At 41.2% G+C, this 18,516-nt stretch overlaps 1 protein-coding gene and 1 pseudogene across 7 annotated transcripts in view; one reads left to right on the forward strand and one right to left on the reverse strand.

The window, feature by feature from the left end:
* PHF6 (PHD finger protein 6) overlaps positions 1–18,516 on the forward strand; it is a 162,110-nt gene that overhangs the window by 10,385 nt on the left and 133,209 nt on the right. The window lies entirely within an intron of this gene.
* LOC109437917 (E3 ubiquitin-protein ligase KCMF1) lies at positions 887–14,952 on the reverse strand (annotated as a pseudogene).

Below are 18,516 nucleotides of genomic sequence, written 5' to 3' on the forward strand. Positions count from 1 at the left end.
AATAAGTTGCAGGGAAGACATTTTGATTTTATTAGTATATGAAATCTTAAGGCAAAGTAATGAATCTGTCATGATGGACTTTCTGGCCTCAAGGCAGATCCTGTAAAGGGAATTTTCTTGGGTCAGAGCCTACCCAGCCTCCCTCCAATCAGGTTGGTTTAAGGCTGGCCCTGGCCCTGGCCCTGGCAGGCAGAAGGAGATAAAAAGCCCTGCTCTAGTGCTCCAGTGGGAAAAAGCTCATCTAGGAAAAGAGAATGGAGACAAGAGAGGCTATTATAGTATTTTCCATTTCCCCTTGGCACACGGAGCCATGCAGCTGGGGACACACTACTACAGCTGCTCAGATAATAATAAGTCATTGTCTTGTTCTTTGTACTCATAAGACACTAAAGCTATAGTTTGCCATGTAGTGTAGGTGTGCCCTCCTTTCCATCAAAGTGATGTCTCCCCTGTTTACTGGCCAGAGCTAATTTTCAGTTCTCTCTCTCTCTCTCTCTCTCTCTCTCTCTCTCTCTCTCTCTCTCTCTCTCTCTCTCTCTCACACACCATTGATCACACTCAGCCTTTTGATGTTTGCTACATTTCAGTGGGCTCAAGTTGCCATTTCCCAGGAGACTGGATTATACCTGGTTTTCTAAGGATGTGTTCTGGAGTAGCCTTGAAACATTTCTTTTGTCTTTCAGCCCGTGCCTGTTCACTCCACAATAGGTGTTGTCATGTATATTCCAGACCATGATAGGAGACATACCTGAGAGATTCTCCTCATGTCACTAGTACGCTAGCCTGCATTTGGACTGTTGGTTAAAGCCTAACCACAAAACTTTATTATGTGTCACACACTTCCATGTACACCATCTTATGTAATCTGCACAAAAATACTTGATCATTAGATGAGGAAACGGAGGCTCAGAGATATTAAATGACTTGTGCAATATCGCACAGCTAGTAAGTGGTGAATCTCGGATTCAAACCCATCCTGTCCAATTCCACATATGATGCTTGTTCCATTATATCTGGCCACCTTTTGTGCTAAAATTAATGAGCCAAATGTTCAATCACCATGAAGGTTATTTAACTTTTTCAAAGACAAACTGGTATATTACAGCAATCTGAACTCAGCTTGACTCAGCCATCTCTTAAATTGCTGAGATGAACAGTAAAGATGCATCTCATTATTGGAAGAACGATAAAGTTTTCATGTCTTCTCATGGTGAGTTGTTAGGTCTACATGAAGGACACAGCATCTTCTTCATATAGCTATGAAATTGACTGTAATAGTAACCTAAAAAAAACAACAATTGAAATATGAAGCCCAATTGACAGCTCCAGCCCTGATGCACCCAAATTAATAAACAACCAGGACTCTGATCAACATTCATTGTGCATTTGGGGTCTGTTTTTAATTTTTTTTATAATTCAAAATTATCCTATTTAAAACAATATTTTGCCCTTGGAATCTTTGCCTCCTAAAGTGTTTTCATTGAAAGCTGACTACTTTTTAAGAAAAAAAATGCTGTGATGAGGCCAGAAAGTCCTTGATGCTTAGAAAGTGTTAAATATGCTTGGTGATTATATCTGTATGTATTTCCCCCTTGTTCTTTCCTGGTAAGTTTCTCAAAGTTACAATAAACGAATAATATGCTGTTCACTCATTACTGAAATGATTCTTGAAGAATACTAAGTCAGGATCTCTTTATTAAAATATCTTCAATAACAAGACAAAATGTTTTCTTTAAATTTACAAATTTATTCAAGATTTTACAAAACACCAACCCCCCTTTATATAGTAAAGTAGAAGAGAGGAGGCCTGAGGGGGAAAAAATAAAAGAAAATCTGGAGAGCTGTTTGGGCATTCATAAATGTGGGTTATGTCAGTGGAGAGCCTGGAGGGCATTTCTGGTTTTGAGGTAATCAACCTTTTAAAATGCATAATATACTTTTATGTGGTTTTAATGAGTACAAAAAATATATTTGCATGTAGTATAAAGACTTTTCCCTCATAAAATGTGAATTATCTGAAATCTTTTCCTTTGGGGATATATTAAAGCACATTTATAAATAAACCGCTAAGAGCAAAGGGCTCCAGTTCCTATGTTTGTGCCAGGGCAGAGTGATAGACTAGAAAAAGCAAGAGATGTGGAGTTTGCCCTATTTCGTGCACTGGTAGAAGATACTGAGGTGGAGTTTGGGGTGCCAAAAGTTTATTAGGGATCAACAACAGTGAAGGAAAAGGAGAGGAAGCAGGATTGAGCCGAGAGAGAACTCAAATTGCCACGCAAAGCTGACAAACACTTATCAACCAGGCAGGGAGCTCTGGAGTACTGTCCATCGGTGACCCAAGTTGGGTTGAAATGTGGCTGGGACTTTATACCCCAGCCTCACTCAGTCACCAGACAAGGGTTGTCTCTGAAAGGGTATAACCTGGGACACAGTGGCTCTCCGCAGATAAGGTAGAACCTGAAGGAACTGACAGCTGGAGACTGTCTGCTGACCTCACTCCCCTTTGTTGGGCAGTAAGTCCTTCCTGGAGGGAGACCTGGGTGGTGCATCTTTGTTTCTATTACTGTCCATTCCTTACACCTCCCCTTCTGGATTCTTTTGGACCTGTCTTCTAGAGGAGAAACTTAGAAGAGTGCTGTTAGTGAGACTAACTACAGCCCCCATCTCTGCAGCTGGTCTTGGGTTGCAATTGACAGAACCTCCTTCCTTCACTAACCATTCTAAGTCACTCTCACCCTTAGCTACTGCCCTCTGGTGGCCTCAGTGGCTTACTGGCTGACCTGACCCAGACCCTCATCTCCGAAGCAACTGAGCCCCTGGTCATTATGCTCTTCTCAGGCTGGGGCTGCTGTACCTGTCCAAGTACAGTCACCATTGGGCAAAGGAATATTAACACATGCCCAAGTGGCATATATTTCCACACATATTTCTCCACACCCACATTGTGTAACAGGAGCCCTCCTCCTGATAATCAGAGTCATTTACCCTTGCCAAGCCACTGACCCCTCTTCTGGCCTCCTGGTCCCTGAACATAAGGAGCCTAAAATGCCCAGGCAGCAGCTGTAGCTTAGAATTCAGTGGGTTTCTTGCTGTGCCCCCCAAGAAGGTGTGCTCTCTTTGAAAACCAGGTCCTTTAGTTCTGTAGAGTTATAAGGATGGTAAGCACAAAGTTCCTGTATTAGTCAGTATTCAATCAGAGAAGGAGAACCATTAAGAGATTTTTATTTTTATATCTATATCATCTACATCTATCTATCTCTCATCTATCGACATAGACATCAGAGATTTCACCTTAATTGTGTGAGCTAGTTAAACGATCTCTGTAATATTTACTTCTATTGCAGGAGTTTGAAGTCTGCAGGGCAGTTGGGAGGGGGCAATAAATGTAAAGTTGGGGAGAACAAGGACAAACTAGAACACATAAGCATGAGCTGGAACCCAGGGGGATGAACTGGAGTCTGTATCAGTCTCTCATCTCCAACTTTGATGATGTGGCTATCCTGCACGTCATGTTGAGGGGAGGGTCTAATAGCAGCTGCAGGCCTGGTTGTTGCCCCACACCAGTGAGGTTGGCCAGTAGATAAGTGACAATATATGTGAGCTGCAACTACACCTGATGTCCCTGCATTGAATTTCCAATGTAGAAACTATACTCATATGTTGGATTCCTGCTTCATAAAGCCCCACCAAATCTGCAAGACATCCAACAGGTAAAGGAATTCTTGGAAATGTAGTTCAGTCTAGGCACGTTGTCACATTACAAACCTACTGCATTCCCTCAGTGGGTCATTAGGAGTGATGGTCATTGGAACCAATCCTCCTTCCACCCTTTGATTCCCAGACTACGTATTCTTCCAACTGAGAACACGGTGCTGTATAAAATTCTTTGATTTGGTGCATATACTTCATCCTGGAAGATGGCACTCCATTCATATAGAGTATTACGTACTTTGCCCCAATTTTTGAATGATATTTTTGCTGGGTAAAGAATTTTTGCTGGATTTTGTTTCCTTTGAGTATTTTAAATATGTGGCTTCACTGTTTTCTCATATGCTTTGTTCCTTTGTTCCTTTACACATAATTTTTTTCTAGCTGCTATTACTGGTTTTAAGTAATTTGATTATCATGTGCCTTGGTGTTGCTTTTTTTGTGTTTCTTGTACTTGAGGTTCACTGAGCTTAGATCTGTGGATCTATGTTATATCTTTAAATATTTTTCTCTCCCTCATCATTCTCTCTGAAGCTGAGCTTTCAGCTGGCTGGTCTATCAGACCAGCAAATTCTGAATGATGTGGTATGTAATGTGGCCAGTGGTCCTGGGCCCTCTCTTGCAACCCCTCACTGTAAAGTTGGTCGTCCTGGTCTGACACAATGTTCTGTGGGATCCAATGCTGGTGGATCAAATACTCCCTAAGTCCTGAGAAAGAGATACTGGCTGAGGCCCTGTAGGCAGGAAAGCTAAACCCATACTTGAAATATGTGTCTATTCCTATGAAAATGAACCATTGGCCCTTTCAGGATAGAAGGAGCATAATGTTATGAACTTGCCTTCAAGTTGCCATATGGTCTCCCCAAGGAATGGTGCCATACTGGGGGCTCTGTCGTGGTCTCTGTACTTGGCAGGTTGAACATTCTGCAGTAGCAAAGGCTAGATCAGCCTTGGTAACTGGCAGTCCACGCTGTTGGGTCCATGCATCGTCTCCATTTGTGCCACTGTGCCCATCATGCCATCACTGGGATGGCCAATGACAAAGACTGGCTGATGTCAACTGCCCGGGTCATTTTGTCTATTTGGTTGTTCAATGCCTCCTCTGAGCTATATGCTCTCTGGTGGGTGTTAACATGTGATGCAAAGATCTTCATGCTTAGAGACCAATCTCACATGTCCAACCACATGCCTCTGCCTCAGATCTCCTTGTTCTCGATCATCCAGTCTTTTTCCTTCCAAACCCTACCAGCTAGCCAGGCCATTCACCACTGATCATAAATTCATAAATATTTTAACCTTGGGCCACTTCTCTTTCCACCCAAGGTGGGTAATCAAGTGCATCAAGTCCCTCATCCCCCAAGTGAGGCTATATTTCAGCCACTTCCAGTTTTAGCTTGCACTCTCATATTGACCCAACCCTTCCATAAACCAAGCTTCTTCCTCCTGCTTCAGGTGATCTGATGGGGTACCCATAGAGCTGTAGGCATGAACTGAGGGAGGTGCACTGGTACAACAGTGGTGTATGTCATGGGCATCTGAGCTACCTGATCTTGAAGTTTTCTTGTGCCCTTTAGTCCTGTTCATAGTCACTTCTGGGTACTCCGCATTTCATCTTTTGATAGATTGTTGCTGGGTCTGCCTTACCTTATGATTTAGTGGGTCCAATAAGACCCAGTTCATGATAGGCAGTTCTGGTTGCATGGTTACTTGGTGTCCCACGGTCACCAGGGCCCAGTAGCGTACCAGAAGTTGTTTTTCAACTACTCTTATGATTCTCTTCTGCTGATGGCATGGTCTTGCTCCAGAGCCCCATAGGCTTGCATTGTGATTCTTCCACAGAGGTTTGCTACAGGTTCTACACTGCATCTTTTCCCACCACTGGTACCTGCAATACCATATGATCTGCCAGATTGTATGGTCCAGGTGGCAGGGCAGCTTGCATGGAAGCTTGGACTTGCTGCAGAGCACCTTACTGCTCTGGGCTGCAGTCACAGCCGACAGCCTTCCTGTTACCTGGTATAAGGGATGGAGTAGAATTCCTAGGTGTGGGATGTGCTGCCTCTAGAATCCAAAGAGGCTCACTAGATATTGTGATTCTTTCTTTGTAGCAAGGGGTGCAATGTGCAAGAAGTTGTCTTTAAAGGGAGTGCCGCCACATACCCCTGACCACTGGACCTCTAAAAACATGGATCTGGTAAGCGTGTGAATTTTTGTAGGGTTTTTATCTCCCACCCTCAGGAGTGCATGTGTCTCACCAAGACATGGCACACTACCTACCTCTTGCTCTTCTGGTCTGATCCACAAAACATCATCAATGTAATAAGCTGATATGATGTTCTGCATGATATCCAGATGGCTGTGATCTCTTTGGACAAAATAGTGACAGAGGGTAGGGGAGCTAATACAGCCCTGGGACAAAACTGCAAATTTATACTATTAATATTTCCTTTTCCATTTGAATTCCAACTCTTTCTGCTTCTCTTTTCTGATTGGAACAGAAAATACAGTATTTGCCAAATCAACGGCCATAAATATGTAGTTGAAGTTATATGAATCTGCTCCCACAAAGATACCATATCTAGCACAGCAGCTGTGATTGGAGCTACTACTTGGTTGAGTTTGTGGTAGTCCATAGTCATCTCCCACCTGACTTCTGCAGGCACAAGACTGGTAAATTAAGTGGAGATATGATGAAAATCACCACGCTGCCTCCTTTAGATGCCTAAGGTGGCACTAATCTGTACCCCTGCCCCCATGTGATGATATACTATGTTGGCCAGGGTTGGTGGTCGTGGTGGTGATGGTTTAGTAACAGACTTCCATTTGGCCTTCCCCCCTGGGGTAGCGCTTATCTCACTGGCCAAAGTCACAAAGCCATGGTTGTGCCAATCACTCAATTGTACATTGGAGTTCTTGCACTCAGTGGATCTCCTATGAACTGGATCTTGGCCAGGACTCCATTTATTACCTGGTGTTCATTCGTGTTTCCACTCTCACAGGTGGCCATGATGGTGTTTTGGGTCTCCAGGTATCTATGTCAACTCAGGCTCTAATAGTCCTCAAAATATCTATGCGTACCCTTTCTCCAGTGCATAGTTAGCCAAACAAATGGCCAGAGTTTCCTTTGCAGAAGGAAAGAAGGGAATCACTACAGTTTATACTTGTGGTATTGCAGAGTCCTTTCTCCTAGGGACCCACCCACATTTTCTACCAGTGAGTTCTGGGTTTGAAAACTGGCTCAGGTCTAGAAACTTGACAGGGGATCATGAATTTTTATTGAAATGACTGCCCTCAGCCTCCCAGATTTTTTCTGCAATTACAAGCTGAGTAGTACCCTTTTCAGCGGCCCATAAACTTTGCTCCTAGGGGGTCCCATGTTCTACTAACCATCTCCATAACTCTGTGGGTCGGGCCCCTTGGCTGCCATGTGAATTTTATTTTATAATAATTTCAAGTTCCCGGCTTCTGGCAGTTAAGCACCACCACCTCGCTTCTGTTGTTTTGGGTATTATCCTCTACAATGTTATCAGTGAGCTAAGTTTAAAACAGCTTTTTCTACTGTCAGTCCTGGACTACAGGGGAGGCCAACACTGAACTTTTGAGTGATGCCGGTGTCCCTCCCACCAGTGCATTCCTGATGGCCTTGTTAAATAGTGTGCCCCCTGCATCTTCCCATGGAGTACAATCTTCTGGTGTGTCTTGTGGCTGTACATGGTGATATCCACTCCAGCATGCCCACCCACTTCCTTGAGCCTTATAATCCCATCCTCAACTATTTGCCACAGCAGTTCTGATGTTTCAACACCACTCAGCATAGGCAATCACATTTTCTTTCTAGGAGCCATCCTTTAGAAAATTTGTACCATTTCCTGGTGATCTTAACAGAGTGTTAAATCCTGTATCTCAGGAAAGCACTCAATAAACTCATTAACCTCTTTTTTTTTTGTAAGGTAAACCATCCAAGCAGTTTTGATTCATTAATATTCATAAATATAGCAGCTTCATTAGAGATTTTAATTTTCCTCTTCAGTTTGAATGTTAGGAGAGCCTTTTGCATGTCGAGAAGGTACAGGAAGCAGAGATCATCCCTGCACTGCTATCTACATTTACCTGCTAGAAGTAAAAATCAGTTAAGGGAAATGATTATCATATATATTTTTTCTCTCTTCCTTTTGAATGTATACAATGTAACCAGAGTGACAGACCTGAAATTACAATCACCAAACAAAGGACATTTTGGTTGTTTCCATGTCTGGCCACCGTAAACAAAGCTGCAATGAACATTGGAGCACAGGTGTCTTTATCTCTAAATGTTTTCAGATTTTTGGGTAGATACCCAGGAGAGGGATTGCTGGGTCATATGGCAATTCTATTCGTAATTCTTTGAGGAACCTCCACACTGCCTTCCATAATGGCTGCACCAGTCTGCATTCCCACCAACAGTGTATGAGGGTTCCTTTTTCTCCACAGCCTCTCCAACATTTGTTACTATTTGTCTTGTTGATGATAGCCATTCTGACTGGGGTGAGGTGATATCTCATTGTGGTTTTGATTTGCATTTCTCTGATGATTAGTGATGTTGAGCATTTTTCATATGTCTATTTGCCATTTGTATGTCCTCTTTGGAGAAATGTCTCTTCAAGTCCTCTGCCCATTTTCAATTGGGTTGTTTGTTTTTTGTTGTTGAGTTGCATGAGTTCCTTGTATATTCTGGATACTAGCCCCTTATCGGAGGCACTGTTTGCAAAAATCTTCTCCCATTCAGTTGGTGGCCTCTTTATTTTGTCAATGGTTTCTTTTGCTGTGCAGAAGCTTTTAAGTTTCATATAGTCCCATTCGTTTATTTTAGCTTTTACTTCCATTGCCTTTGGAGTCAAGTTCATAAAATGCTCTTTGAACCCAAGGTCCATAAGTTTAGTACCTATGTTTTCTTCTATGCAGTTTATTGTGTCAGGTCTTATGCTTAAGTCTTTGATCCATTTTGAATTAACTTTGGTACATGGTGACAAATAGCAGTCCAGTTTCATTCTTTTGCACGTGGCTATCCAATTCTCCCAGCACCATTTATTGAAGAGGCTGTCTTTGCTCCATTGTATGTTTTAGCTTCTTTGTCAAAAATTATCTGTCCATATTTATGTGGTTTTATTTCTGGGTTCTCAATTCTATTCCATTGGTCTATGTGTCTGTTTTTCTGCCAATACCATGCTGTTTTGATTATTGTAGCCCTGTAGTACAAGCCAAAGTCAGGAAGTGTGATACCTCCATTATTGTTCTTTTTCTTAAGATTGCTTTGGCTATTCGGGGTCTTTTGTGGTTCCAAACAAATCTGATGATTTTTGTTCTATTTCTTTAAAATATGCCATTGGGATTTTGATGGGGATTGCATTGAATCTGTATATTGCTTTGGGTAATATGGCCATTTTAACTATGTTGATTCTTCCAATCCATGAGCACGGAATGTCTTTCCATTTCTTTGTGTCTTCTTCAATTTCTTTCAAAAATGTCTTATAGTTTTCAGCATATAGGTCTTTCACATCCTTGGTTAAGTTTATTCCTAGGTATTTTATTCTTTTGCTGCAATTGCAAAAGGAATTGTTTTTGTATTTCTTTTCTGAGATTTCATTGTTAGTATATAGGAAGGCAATGGACTTTTGTGCGTTGATTTTGTAGCCGGCAACTTTACTGTATTCGTTGATTGTTTCTAATAGCTTTTTGGTGGAGTCTTTAGGGTTTTCTATATATAGCATCATGTCATCTGCAAAGAGTGATAATTTAACTTCTTCATTCCCAATTTGGATGCCTTTTATTTCTTTCTCTTGCCTGATTGCTCTGGCAAGGACTTCCAACACTATGTTGAAAAGCAGAGGTGATAGGGGACATCCCTGTCGTGTTCCTGAACGTAGAGCAAAGGGCTTCAGTTTTCTCCATTAATTATGAGATTAGCAGAGGGCTTGTCATATATGGCCTTTATTATGTTAAGGTATTTTCCTTCTATACCCATTTTATTAAGTGTTTTAATCATAAATGGATGTTGTATCTTGTCAAATGCTTTTCTGCATCAATTGATATAATCATATGATTTTTGTCCTTTATTTTGTTTATGTGATGTATCACATTGATGGATTTATATGTTGAACCATCCTTGTGCCCCGGGATGAACCCCACTTGGTCGTGATGAATAATCTTTTTAATGCATTGTTGTATTCGATTTGCTAGAATTTTATTTAGGATTTTTGCATCGGTATTCATCAGAGATATTGGTCTGTAGTGTTTTTATTTTTTTTGTGTGCTGTCCTTACCAGGTTTTGGTATCAGGGTAATGTTGGCCTCATAAAATGAGTTAGGGAGTACTGTCTCTTCTTCAATTTTTTGGAAGAGTTTGTGCAGGATTGGTATTAGATCCTCTTTGAAGGTTTGGTAGAATTCACTAGTGAAGCCATCTGGTCCTGGACTTTTGCTTTTGGGAAGGTTTTGGATGACTGATTCAATTTTGTTACTAGTGATCGGTCTGCTTAGATTCTCCAGTTCTTCATGGTTCAGCCTTGGAAGGCTATATGTTTCTAAGAACTTGTCCATTTCTTCTAGGTTGTTGAATTTGGTGGCATATATTCCTTCATAGTATTCTTGGATGATCCTTTGTATTTCTGTGGTGTCCGTGATAACTTCCCCTTTTACGTTTCTGATTTTGTTAATCAGTGTCTTCTCTCTTCTTATCTTAGTAAGTCTAGCCAAGGGTTTGTCAATTTTGTTAATCTTTTCAAAGAACCAGCTCTTTGTCACATTAATTTTTTCTATTGTCTTTTTGTTGTCTATTTCATTTAGTTCTGCTCTAATTTTTGTTATTTCCTTTCTTCTGCTGACCTTGGGTTTTACTTGTTCTTCTTTTTCTAGTTCTTTAAGGTGTAACATGAGGTTATTTATTTGGGAGTTTTCTTGTTTCTTGAGATAGGCCTGTAATGAGATAAATTTCCCTCTTAAAACTGCTTTCGCTGCATCCCAAAAATTTTGGTAGGATGTATTTTCATTGTCATTTGTTTCTATGTATCTTTTGATCTCTCCTCTAATTTCTTCTTTGACCCAGTCCTTCTTTAAAAGTATGTTGTTTAGTCTCCATGTATTTGTGTTTTTTCCCCCGCTTTCTTTTTACAGTTGATATCCAATTTCAAAGCCTTCTGATCAGAGAATATGCATGGTATGATTTCAATCTTCTTAAATTTGTTGAGACTGATTTTATGTCCCAATATATGGTCTATCCTTGAGAATGTTCCATGTACACTAGAAAAGAATGTATAGTCTGATGTTTTAGGATGATATGCTCTATAAATGTCAATTATGTCCATTTCATCCAAGGTGTTTTAGGGCTACTATTTCGTTATTTATTTTCTGTTTGGATGTTCTATCCATAGCTGTCAATGGTGTATTTAAGTCCCCTAGTATAATTGTGTTTTGGTCAATTTCTCCCTTTAGTTCTGTTAGTAGTTGCTTGGTATATTTCGGTGCTCCCTGATTGGGGGCATAAATATTGATCACTGTTATGTCTTCTTGTTGTATAGTCCCCTTCACCATTATGAAATGTCCATCTTTGTCTCTTGTTATCTTTTTCACCTTGAAGTCTGTTTCATCTGATATCATTATGGCTACACCTGATTTTCTCTGGGTACCATTTGCTTGGAGTGTCAATTTCCACCCTTTCACTTTGAGTCTATGCTTGTCCTTGTAGCTGAGATGTGTCTCTTGGAGACAGCATATGGTTGGGTTTAGTTTTTTGATCCAATCTGCTACTCTGTGCCTTTTTATTGGTGAGTTCAGTCCATTTACATTTAGGGTGATTATTGATATGTGAAGATTTCCTGTCATTCTATCTTTAGTTTTCTGGTAAGGCTGTGTCTCCATTGTTTCTTTGCCTTTTTTGTTGTTGTCTATTATTTCTGTGTGGTGGTATTCTATGATGTTTCCCTCTGTTTCTTCTTTTATTTCAGTATGTATTTCAATTCTGGATTCATTTTGAGTGGTTACCCTTAAGTTTATGTAAAAGAAAGTTTGATATTTAGAGTATTCCATTTTCTTCAGCACGCTTACTTTCTCCATTCCCATATTCCGGTTCAGGCCTTTACTCTCCCCCTTTTTGAGTTTCGGTTGCCACGAATTGTCCCTGTTGATGGTGGTCGAATAGCCTCCTTTATTATTTCTTGTAGTGCAGGTCGTGTATTAGAAAATTCCCTCAGCTTCTGTATGTCTGGAAAGGTCTTTATTCCTCCTTCATATCTAAAGGATATCTTTGCTGGATACAATATTCTTGGCTCATGGTTTCTCTCTTTCAATAGTTTAAATATTTGGTTCCACTCCCTCCTGGCTTGTAGAGTTTCTGCTGAAAAATCTGATGATAATCTAATGGGCTTTCCTTTGTAAGTTACCGTCTTCTTTTCCCTGGCTGCCTTGAGGATTCTTTCTTTGTCGTTGATTTTAGACAGCTTCAACACAATGTGCCTTGGAGAAGGCTTGTTGGGATTGAGGTAACTAGGTGTTCTATTTGCTTCTTGGATTCGAGGGTCCAGTTCTGTCCACAAATTTGGGAAGTTCTCATCGACAATTTGTTTGAATATATTCTCTGTTCCCTTCTCTCTTTCTTCTCCTTCTGGTATGCCCATTATTCTTATATTGCTCTTTCTGATGGAGTCAGAAAGTTCTTGTAGAGTTCTCTCATTTCTTTTAAGTCTCAAGTCTCTTTCTTCTTCTATCTGTGTCATTTCCAGGTTTCTATCTTCGATGTCACTGATTCTTTCCTCCATCTGGTCAACTCTACTACCTAAGCTGGTTATTTCATTCTTAATTTCTTCTATTGAGTTCTTAATCTCCAGAAATTCTATTTGGTTCTTTTTTAAGATTTCAATCTCTTTTGTAAAATGCTCATGCTGTTCTTTGATTGAGTTTCTGAGTTCATTTAACTGCCTATCTGTGTTTTCTTGTATCTCGTTGAGTTTTTTCAGAACTGCAATCTTGAATTCTCTGTCATTGAAGTCACATATTTCTGTATCTTTAAGTGCCTTCTCTGGAGATTTTTCACTTTCTTTCTGAGCTATCTTGTTGCCTTGGTTATTCATGGCGATTACTGATTTACTATTTCTCTTCCTAGACATCTACAGGGTGACTTCTGTAACAGGTTGATAGAAAGCGGTCTTTCTTTTGTTTTCCAGTACTTTTTGGTAGAATGTTTTATTATTTCTCCAACTGCAACTTATTTTTCTTCTCCCACACGGTAGTGCTATGTTTTCTCTGCACTATTCCAACTTCTCACACAATGGGGGGATTCCCTGGGAGACGGGCTTCTCCTCTGTTAATAGTTCATCTAGGTCACAGGGCGCAGTGTCCCGGTGGGTATGCGGAGAGCTTTTGATGTTCCAAAGCTCTTCCAGCTCCTGATTCAGAGCCCGTATGTTTCAGCAGTTCTGTTTACTCCTGCAGGGATCCGCCCAGATAGGTGGGGTCAGGGGCGGGGTGAGTTGTGAGAGGTGGCCCAGAGCAATGGCGGCGACCACCACCACAGCCGTTCCTGCTTCCACAGCTCTCTCCCCTTTGCCGGAAGTAGTTGGGCTGTGAATTTGTGTCTGCGGTCCACAGTTCTCAAAATAGCAAATTTTCTGTTGTTTTGATCTGACACTGCTACTGTTTCGCTTCTAGCACTGGGCAGGTGGGGGCGGGGTGAGCTCTGGGAGGGGAGGGAGGGGGCGGCTAGTCTCAGTGCCTAAGGCTCCGTTCTCTGCTCGGCAGTGTGGGTTTAAATCACCGTTTTCAGCCTTTTTCCCTCAGTCTTTTCTCCGAGGTCTCTGCCGTGAGCGTTGGGTTCAACCGTGCTACATGCTGTCCCCTCAGCCCTGTGGAGCCCTGGCGGAGCCCTAGCAGTCCGAGTTCTTCCCTCTCCCGCAGCTGCGGTAGTTCCGGGAAGCAGCAAGCTCGGCGCACTGAGCTAGGTCTGCGTCCTTCGCCTGCGCAGCTCCGTCTCCGTGCACTTCTCCATTTCCTCCTCCCCCCACTCGCGCGAATCTCCCACCTGTAGGTGATTTCAGTCGGTAGTGGGCCTCTTCGTCTTGCCTGTCTGCTGTGCAGGGAGTCCTTTGTGAATTTTATGTTGTTCGATTCTTTGTAAATTTCAGGGGAGCTTTACAGAGGCTCACCTCACTCCGCCATTTTTCCGGAAGTCCTAAATTTAGGTTTTCTAAAGCAACATCTAAAGGCATAATATCTACAGAGCCCATAGCACCAAAATCTGCCATCTGCCCCCGTTCATCCTCGTCTGAGGAGGAGCTCTCTTCGCCCACTTAAGTCGACAGAAGGAGCTCTTGGACAAACAGGCTGCGGTCTGCGCGCTCACTTTCCATGGACTGGCACTCTATTTCAGACATTTTAGGATCATCCAACCTTGTTAAAAGAAACTGAAAATTCTGGATAGTTTGCTGACTGCTTTCTGTGTTAGCTGTGTTGGTTGGTGCTGTGGATTGCGTGATTGGAGTGGTGACTCCTCTCGTGTTAGTACGCTGGCTTGCGTTGCGTGCCGTCAGTCTCCAGTTGCTACCGTTCCAGTTGTAAGTGAGAAGCCGAAGGGCCAGAAAGTTAAGCTGTCCTCTTGCAGAACTTCTCACTCCTGATAACTGAGACAAAAGTTTAGTTATAGGATCCATGGCTTCCCTATTGCTTGGAGAATGTGAACTCTGAGAAGAAAATCCACCAGTAGAACTGCTAGTAAAGTGTGTGTTTGATCTACAAGCACGATGACCTAATCCCCGGCCAGGGTGAAACATTCCACATACATGTCGAACACCACTCGATTAATCTTAATGTCTAGGTGCTCTGTGTTCAAGTGTTAAGATGAGCTGCAAAGTCATCCGTGATATGATCAGGATTACCTCTAGGTAATGCTGCACATTTTGGACAAATCACTTCTGGTGATGTTTCTGTGTGTTCAGAAGTAACATGTTCTTGAAGAGATGTGTCCGTATAGCCCATTTTTTCCACAACAGGGACAAGTAAAAGACTGTGGCTGCTCTACAGAGAAAGTTCCCCACAATGGTACAAATAAAAATCTACACCTGTCAATATGCACTGCCTGGGGTGGTCAGTTGTATGCCTCGTTTTTGCACAACTTTCATAACAAGATGCACAAAGATCGTAATTGTAGCAAATTAAACACTTATATCTGCAACCTCAAAAGTTTCCTTTTAAACATCCCTCACAGCTGACAACTTCATGTCAAGGACATCCTAGTTTACCCCGTGGTGGCGCGGCCCCTCCTGGGCTCGGCTTGCAGTGTCCCGCGCGGGATCCCCGCGCTGCCCCCACCAGCCTGCCGCGGGGGCTGGGTGGGCAGGGGAGCGCTCCTAAAGGTGGCGACAGCGAGGCGGCGCAGGACAGGAATGGGGCCAGGCCTGGCAGCGCCGAGCTCGTCCAGGAGGCGGGTCCGACGTCGTGCCTCTGTGGGTGTCCGCCGTGACTCGGTCACTCTCCTGCCCGCCGGCTCCCAACTGTAGCGTCATGCTCGGCAAATCCCGCTTCTCCTCTCCCCTGGTCCACCCCTGCCCTTCTCAACCATCTCTTATTGAGTGTATCTGTCCCTACCTTGATCAAGCGCCCAATCCAGTCTCACCTATGTTTCCCTTTCTCCTGCTGTAAGCCAGCTACTTCTTGCAGCTTTTTTGAAGCTTCCTTATCAGGCTCAACACATCCCCAGCTGGGTAATGCTTAGACTTACCCTAACTACCGGTATAAGGCTAATATCCTGAAAAGGAGGTGAGAATGGGTTCTCAGAGGTACCATATGTTTCCCTGTAATAGGCCTCTCCATGGTCTTCCAGCATGAGGATTGGAGGGTGTTAGGGATGGGGCAGCCCCTGTCTAACAGAAGGTGCAGGGAAGTCTGGGGAGTCAAAATCGTTGTCGGTACTCACGTAGAAGACTCCATCCGTCAGAATGCCAGATTTTCCCAACCAAGGGCCTTGTCTTTGTTGGGTGTTTAGCCTTGGTTGAAATTCAGCCACTCTGTTAAGTCCTGGGCTTGGTTCTCAGAGTTCTAAGCCCTCCCCATATAGGAGATGCGAGTTCTTCTATATTTAACCAAAGACGCCTTGTCTTTCATACTTGGCTTTCAATTGCCTGTTACCCTCAGCAGTTCATTAAATCTCTAGTCATCTGAGCTTGGTAGCCATTTAGTTAACATTCTGTACCTGTATTTCTTTTTTATTATTTGAATAGAATATGGGCATTATTTTATTTTTTAATTTATTAATTATTTTATTTTTTAATTTGTTATTTTTTAGGGTATACAACATTATTTAATATATGTATGAGGTTGGACAATTAAGTTCCTGAACTCATCCTAGAAAAAGTGCTACATACCTCATTGCTGAATATCACTACAGTCACCTTCGAAGTACTCCCCTTGGGAAGCTATGCACCGACGCCAGCGCCTAGTCCACCCTTCAAAGCAATTTAGGAACTCTTTCTGAAATGGCCATCAGAGCCGTCGTCGTATTACCCTTGATGTCTTGAATGTCATCAAAATATCTTCCTTTCAATATTTCCTTTAGTTTTGGGTAAAGAGAGAAGTCATTGGGGGCCAGATCAAGTGAGTAGGGAGGGTGTTCCAATACAGTTATTTGTATACTGGCTAAAAACTCCCTCACAGACAGTGCCATGTGAGCTGGTGCATTGTCATGATGCAAGAGCCATGAATTGTTGCCGAAAAATTCAGGTAGTTTTTATCTAACTTTTTCACTCAGCCTTTTCAGCCCTTCCAAATAGTAAATTTGGTTAACTGTCCAGTCGGTACAAATTCATAATCAATAATCCTTCTGATAGCAGAAAAAGTTAGCAACATCAGTGCAACAAGTTCGTGAACTTAATTGTCAGACCTCGTATACATTGTGAATTAATTACCTTAATCAATTAACACATCCATCACCTCACATCGCCTTTTGTGTGTATGTGTGTGTGTGTTTGTGTGTGTGTGTGGTGACAACACTTAAGATCTACCCTCTTAGCAAAGTTCAAGTATACAATACAGTATTATTAACTATAGTCACCATGCTGTATATTAGATTGCCAGAACTTATTAATCTTATAACTGAAAGTTTGTACCCTTTAACCAACATCTCCCTATTTTCCCAATATCCCCCACCCCATAGCCCCTAGCAACTACCATTCTGTTTCTATGAGTTTGATGTTTTTAGATTCCATATATAAGTATGATCATACAGTATTTGTCTTTCTGAGCCTGGCTTATTTCACTTAGCATAATGTCTCAGAGGTTCATCCATGTGGTTGCAAATGATAGGATTTCTTTCTTTATTACAGCTAAATAATATCATATATATATTCACATTTTCTTTATCTATTCATCTGTTGATGGACATTTAGGTTGTTTCCATATCTTGGCCATTGTGAATAATGCTGCATTGAACATGGGAGTGTAGATATCTCTTCGAGACTGATTTAATTTCATATGGTAGTTCTACTTTTAATTTTGTGAGGAACCTCCATGCTGTTTTCCATAGTGACTGTACCAATTTACATTCCCACCAACAGTGTATGAGGGTTCCCTTTTCTCCACATCCTAACAGATGTGAGATGAAATCTCATTGTGGTTTTGATTTGCATTTCCCTGATGATTAGGGATGTTGAACATTTTTTCATATACCTGTTATCCATTTGTATGTCTTCTTTGGAAAAATGTCTATTCAGGTTCTCTGCCCATTTTTTTAATTGAGTTATTTGTTTTTTTGCTATTGGGTTGTATGAGTTCCTTTTATATTTTGGATATTAACTTCTTACCAGATATATGGTTTGCAAATATTTTCTCCCATTCTGTAGGTTGCTTTTTCATTTTGCTGATTGTTTCCTTTGCTGTTAAAAAAGCCGAATCTTTTGAGTTTGAAGTAGTCACACTTGATTATTTTTTTTTTTTTTTTTTTGCCTGTGCTTTAGGTAAAAACCAAAAAATTATTTCCAAGACCAGTATCAAGGAGCTTTCTCCTATGTTTTTTTCTTCTAGGAGTTTTGTGGCTTCAGGTCTTACCTTTAATTGTTTAATCTATTTCAAGTTAATTTTTTGTGTATGGTGTAAGGTATGGGTCCCATTTCATTCATTTGCATGTGGATTTCCAGTTTTTCCAACACCATTTTGTCTTCTTGGTGCTCATGTCAAAGATTAGTTGACCATATATGCGTAGGTTATTTCTCGGCTCCCTCTTCTGTTCCATTGATCTATGTGTCTGTTTTTATGCCAGTACCACACTGTTTTGATTGCTTTGTAATATAGTTTGAAATCAGACAGTGTGATGCCTCCAGCCTTGCTCTTCTTTCTCAAGATTGCTTTAGCTATTTAGTCTTGTATGATTCCACACAGATTTTATGGTTGTTACTTCTATTTTTAAAAATGCCATTGGGATTTTAATAGAGATTGCATTGAATCTGTAGATTGCTTTCAGTAATATGGACATGTTAATAATATTAATTCTTCGAATCCATGAACACGCATTATTTTTCCATTTATTTGTGTCTTTTTCAATTTCTGTCATCAAGATCTTATGGTTTTCAGTATATAGATATTTCACCTCCTTGATTAAATTTATTCCTAAGTATTTCATTCTTTTTTGATGCTATGGTAAATCAAGTTGTTTTCTTAATTTTTAGATAGTTCGTTGTTATCTATAAAATGCAACTGATTTTTATATGTTGATTTTGTATGCTGTAACTTTACTAAATTCATTTTTTTTATTAGTTTCAGGTGCACAAAACAATGTAATAGTTAGACATTTAT

This window comes from Rhinolophus sinicus, chromosome X, assembly GCF_036562045.2.
Source record: "Rhinolophus sinicus isolate RSC01 chromosome X, ASM3656204v1, whole genome shotgun sequence".
Lineage (NCBI taxonomy): Eukaryota > Metazoa > Chordata > Mammalia > Chiroptera > Rhinolophidae > Rhinolophus > Rhinolophus sinicus.